A 6,341-nucleotide genomic window follows, 5' to 3' on the forward strand; every position below is an offset into this window, starting at 1 on the left:
GGAGAGCCTTGTGTGCGTGGGTGAGAAGTCTGAACGTGATCCTCTTGTTGACGGGGAGCCAGTGAATGTCTTTCAGGTGGGCAGAGATGTGGCTGCGGCGAGGGATGTCCAGGATGAGTCGTGCTGAGGCGTTCTGAATGCGCTGGAGCCTTTTTTGGCTGTGGTTCCAGCGTAGAGTGTTTTCCTGTAGTCCAGACGGCCTGTGTGACCGTCTTCCTGGTTTCGGTGGGGATCCATCGGAAGATCTTTCGGAGCATGCGCAGGGTGTTGAAACAGGATGATGAGACGGCGTTCACTTGCTTGGTCATCGTGAGGGAGGAGTCCAGGATGAAGCCCAGGTTGCGTGCGTGGTCCTTTGGTTTGGGTGCGCTGCCCAGGGCAGGGGGCCACCAGGAGTCGTCCCAGGCGGAGGGAGATGGTCCGAGGATGAGGACTTCCGTCTTGTCTGAGTTCAGTTTCAGACGGCTGATCCATTCTGCAACGTCTCTCATTCCTTCCTGGAGGTTGGCTTTAGCGGTGGCGGGGTCGTTGGTGATGGAGAGGATCAGCTGGGTGTCATCGGCGTAGGAGATGATGTTGAGGTTGTGTTGGCGGGCGATGGCTGCGAGAGGGCTCATGTAGATGTTGAAGAGGGTGGGGCTGAGTGAGGACCCTTGCGGGACGCCGCAGATGACTTCGGTGGCTGCGGATCGGAACGGGGGAAGGCGGACTCTCTGGGTTCTTCCGACGAGGAACGAGATGATCCACTCCTGTGCGGCTCCTTGGATTCCGGTGTTGCTGAGGCGTTGTATCAGGGTGCGGTGGCATACGGTGTCGAAGGCTGCTGAGAGGTCAAGGAGTATGAGGGCAGCCGTTTCCCCGTTGTCGAGCAGGGACCTGATGTCGTTGGTGGCTGCGATGAGGGCGGTCTCGGTGCTGTGGTTTGCTCGAAAGCCGGACTGTGAGGGGTCGATGGATCCGTTGGTCTCGAGGAAGGCGGAGAGTTGTCTGTTGACGGTCTTCACGATGACTTTGGATGGAAAGGGGAGGAGCGAGATGGGGCGGAAGTTCTTGAGATACGTGGGGTCCGCGGTGGGTTTCTTCAGGAAGGCGCTCAGCTCGGCATGTTTCCAACTCTCCGGGAAGGTGGCGAATGCGAAGGAGCTGTTGATGATGTGCCGGAGCTGGGGTGCGATGATGGAGTCGGCTTTGTTGAAGATGTGGTGTTGTGTTTCTATCTAGGACCCTAATTAAATATTCCAGATTCATGCCCTTATGTGGTTATAACGAAACATATCCTTATAAAAGCATAAGAATCACATCCATATTTAGTCATAGCCCATGCAGTCCAAATAAGGCAAGGCTACTTCCTTAGACTCCTAGAAAGTACAACGCGTTCTTTAAACAAACCAAACCTCCAGCAACCTGGGAATTCCCCATGCTTTTGTTTTGATTTGTCCTAGAACTCCTGCGAGCACTGAAAGAACGGCCAGTTCTTAGTTACATCTTTTATTGACGTCTTATGTCCAACCTTACGTCAAACCCTGCACCTTTCAGGTATAAATGTGCCAATGTTGCCTTAAGCAAACACACAGTGGTTTGGAGCAGAGCGGCTATCTACTTGCCCGACGCCCAGCTGATGCGAGTGCCGAAGGAAGCCCTACCCTCCCATTTGACGCACTGAGAGAGACGCTGTCTTTTCTCCTGCAGAGAAATTCCAGCTCCGGTGTTTCCAGTCACCCTTGCGGGTTGCTGGGAGATCAAGTTCTGAGAGAGAGATGCAAGACCTCCCTCATTCTAGAACCAAGGTACGGAGCTGATTAAAACCGTAAGAGAATTCTTGATTCAGATTCTTGGCAAAAAACCAACTTAACTTAAAAACTGCAACTTACTTACTCCTTCCCACGTATTAGGCTTAGGTCAGGTACACCGGGGTAGGCGTATCTTAGAAGCACCAGTTGAGTACGTTAGTCAATGTTTTTATGTATGTATATATTTGATCCGTTTTAAAGTATCATATGGCTAAGAAACCATATCAATGCTTTTACAGTATTATATCTAGGGCTCCCAGTTTTATGGTATTTATTTTTTTGCCATTTCCGTCTGTATTTATCCATATTTATTTTTGGGGCATTTTTTCTGTATTTATCCACATTTATTTTTGCCACGAGCAAAAGACGACGCTACGGTTAGTATTTTTCCACATTTATTTAAAGTGACGCTGCACACATGCGCTCGGCTGATATTGGTCAACACTGTACATTCATCTGAGAACTTTGCCATTTGCAGAATGTCCCAAATATGCTTAAAAGTGCTATCACAAGCCATTTGCCTCAGAGCCTTGCAGTTTCTGTCATCGGCAGAGTGCCACATCCCCCCCTGCCACTGAACACCATCCTGCCCCACTAAGAGAAATACCACTGCCTTCAGCTGCAACCCAATTGTGCCCCGCTATAAACACCTGGAAGCATTTCAATTCAAATTATGCACTTGACTACAGTAATATGCTGCATTTATGTGAGTTTAAGCTATTGGCATTGTAAATGACAATGTGTTTTATTTATGTTTCAAAAACCAAAACATAAATAAAAAGGCATGGTCATTTACATTGCCAAGAGCACAAGCTCTCATAAATGGGAGACCTGGTTGCATTACAAATGCTTTTTATTTCAAGTAATGCAGTGTGCCTCTACCATTCCAAGCGGATGACCAGGAAAGCACCACCTTTGCTATTCTACACACAGCGCTGTGTGTGTGTGTGTGTGTGTGTGTGTGTGTGTGTGCGCGCGCTAGGAAGATGAATGCAAGCAATTAGCCCCTTCATTCTTGGGGGACCCTCTGAAATAACTTTCCTACTCAACTAAGTAACTTTTTGATATTGGGTTTGAATCCGACCATTTCTGTCTCCTCCTTTCATCATTCTAAGGTTGATAACTGGGTTAGGTGATCATAAGAACACTAATTATGAACGCACTGAAGGCAATTCTCTTTCACACTTCACACTTTCACAATTCATACTCCATGTGCTGTATAATTTATCGATATAGCGGTGTGAATGGTTAGCTGTCCTCCGTGCTACAGTTTTCCACCAATGAGTGTCCAATGACTTCCTAGTTTTGTCAATGGCCTATCTGTGGCATTGCTCGGAAAAAATACCCTCTTGGACAGCTTCCCATCTTAAATTTCTGTTATATTTGGGACCCTTACACTGTTTTTGTTTGCTGCAAGGAAGCAGTCCTTCTTCCCCACGGAGAAAGATGTGCAAAGCGCCACTGGAGGGCACCCAGTTTTCCTGAAAATAAATATGTACACACGGCCTCGACAGTCCCTGTCTATCATTTGAAAATGACATGTTGCTTATATGTCGACAGCCGTACGCTGCATCTCCTGTGGGCACAAATTGCCCCTCACTGGTTGAAAATCTCCTCTGCCCCCAACAGAGGCCTGGCACCGAGGGGCACCGGGCGAGCCAGTGCCTGTATGTTCAGCTGCAGCCTGGTAAGAGCCCGGGTAATTGTGGCAGGGGAGGGGGGAATTCCGCTCCTCTTTCCCCCCTCTGTCTTCTGCAGAGAAACAGGAGGACAAATAGAACAATAACTTGACGTAAAGACTGCTGCCACAGGGAAATCAAATCTGTGCGATCTTAGGTGGTAAAGAGCTTCTCGGTGTTCAACAGTAAATGGAGCATTAGCAATTATGGGAACTGATAAAAGTATGCAGGATTTCAAACAGCAGGTTAACAAGCAGTACCCCTCCAGCCCCCACCCCGAGTATGTTCCATAACATGCTGCAGATGTTTTGGACAGCGCGGGCAAGGGGGGCTCCCCGGGGAGTAGACACCTAAGGAGGGCGATCGGTTGGGGAAAAGGACACGAGAGTGAGAAATGTTCAGACTGGGAAGAATAGAAACAAGCACTGCTGAAGCAGTTCGCAGCGTGGGCAATCGGCAGAGTGAAGAGGCAGGGGCTAAGGGGTGAAAGACAAACAAAGCCTCATTAACAAGTAAAATGTCTTTCAATGACCTGTGAAGTACTCGGTGCGACTGTGCGCGCCCAAGCTGTCTCAACCAGGCTAACACCTCTTAACCCTCTAAGGAGGGGGGAGACACCAGATGGTATTGATGTAAATGACAAAGTATACTAGTATTTTCCCGTTTTTAAATATAAATACAGATAAAGAAAAACTTGTTTTCCGTCTGTATTTATATGTAAAAATCCGTTTAAACGGAAAACCGGGAGCCCTAATTATATCATAATACTCCTTTTACTGAACACACTTTACTTCATGATAAGTATTGCAATTGTGGCAATTAATTTCTCTTGCATGAGAAAGAAGACTGCTCAATAAATAACACCTTTTATTGAAAACGCCAGTCTCTCTATTTCTCTGCACTCTGGTGAAATTAAGCATGCACGATTGACTGAGTGAAATAGCTGTCTATTGTTTTCACACGACTCTAGAGATATACTCTTTATTCTGAGGGAGCAAAGTTGTCATGTTTATGCGGTTGTCAGAAACTAATCCCTTCTTGTCTATTCAGGAAAGTTAACTCATTCCTGTTCACTCGAGAAAGTTTCTAGTCACCTCTGAGCTAGCTGGCAAACCTAATTAAGTCTAACATAGTCAGTAGAGACCTAGATGACCTCAGTCCTACGTCTACACTGCTGTTTATGTTATTCCAATGCGCAGAGCCTATTGGGAATATAGGAACTACACTACAGTGTGGGCAGGGGTCGGTTGGGGAGCTGGAGTGGATGGTGTTCATCATGCGGGTAGTGTCTTCGGTGCTGACAGGGGTCCAGGTGCAGAGGGTGGTGGTGGGGGGCGCTGGTTCGGTGGTTGGTTGCGTGGTCAGTGCGCCAAAGCTGTTGTGTATGTCGGCGATCTTGCGGTGGAAGAATGAGGCGAGAAAGTCGCAGAGGTCTTGCGAGGGGGTGATGTCGGTGTTGCAGGCGCTGGGGTTGGAAAGCTCTTTAACGATGCTGAAAAGCTCCTTGCTGTTGTGGGTGTTGTTGTCCAGTCGTTCTTTGAATGCTGTCCAGTCCAGTCCAGTCCAGTCGTCATTGTGGATACACTGTCTACCTTGATACTTCCGCTTTTCCTTAACCTTTGTGTTGTTCTAAAAGTACCAGTAACCTTTATAAGGCAAGTCGGTAAGCTTTATAATGTGGTGTATCAGTTGTCGCTTTATCCCCTTCTTGTAAAATATGCAAACCAAACTTGAAATAAGTACACTTTGTTGTGAGAATAGCTATTGTTGCCGCTGATTTCTTTTAATGCAGCACAGCAATGTCTCTATTCTAAATCGAACCTTGATTATTCGAATAGCATTGATTTAATTCTAGAGTGATTTTTGCACCATTAAGGCGATAAATAATACGTTGACCTCATATTTGAGTTGGATTGCTTTATCCTGTTGGCCTGTCCGTCGTCGTTTTCCAGTGAGCGGCCTAGGCTCTATAGGATCATACGGGCTCTCTCCCTCCCTTTGCTTCAACACTGTTTGCCTTTAGAGATGCTGATATGGAGTGTGGAGACCTTCAGTTAAGCCGCTCTGAACGACTGAATGAAATCCATGCTGGTGGTTTGTGCTGGGAACGTGCCTTTCATGTTTATTTCTTCCATCCAGCTAAGGGGACAGAGGCACAGAAAGAGTAGGATTCACCTAGTACCAAACAGTTTAAGTTGGATGAACACAGAACTACTTTTTCCAAAGGTTATTACTTGGACACCTTACATTCTGGTGAATAGTCCATGAGAGTGGGCGATGTGTACCCATCCCCCTCCCCTAAGCAATGTCTATGTGGTAATCAAACTCGTGTAATAGGTAGGCTAAGGGGAAGATTTATTCACCACTCACCCAACTGCACCTGGAACATAACTGTCGGGAACACTCCTGGCAGCGCATCAACAACACTCCTGGCAATGCATCGACAACAGTCCAGGAGCCGCAGGAATGAATCTTTAGTTAAAGACGCATCACCACAGTCTGGGTCCATTTTTACAAGCACAGTTTTACTTACAACTTTAGGATGGTTGTAAATACCCCCGATCTTGGACAAAAATGGGAAGAGAAGCATAAATTTACTTAGTGATTCCCGAAGGGCACTATTTCACAAATTGGTAGGTCAGGTTTAAACACAGTCTCCTGGTTGCACAGTTTCCTAGTGCAGTAAATCACACGTGGGGTGGTGGAGATTGTGAGGGAGCAGCTGAGGGACTACTATCCCAGGATATTGGCCTGTACAGTGGCCCTGTTGAGAAGTACCATTTGATGTTTATTCCCAGCATCTTTAGGTAAAGTAGTAAATCCGGGATTAGATGTTATGTCTAGTGGTGGTGCACGCACACACCAGTGAATT

The sequence above is a fragment of the Lissotriton vulgaris genome, unplaced genomic scaffold (assembly GCF_964263255.1).
Source record: "Lissotriton vulgaris unplaced genomic scaffold, aLisVul1.2 SCAFFOLD_2128, whole genome shotgun sequence".
Classification (NCBI taxonomy): domain Eukaryota; kingdom Metazoa; phylum Chordata; class Amphibia; order Caudata; family Salamandridae; genus Lissotriton; species Lissotriton vulgaris.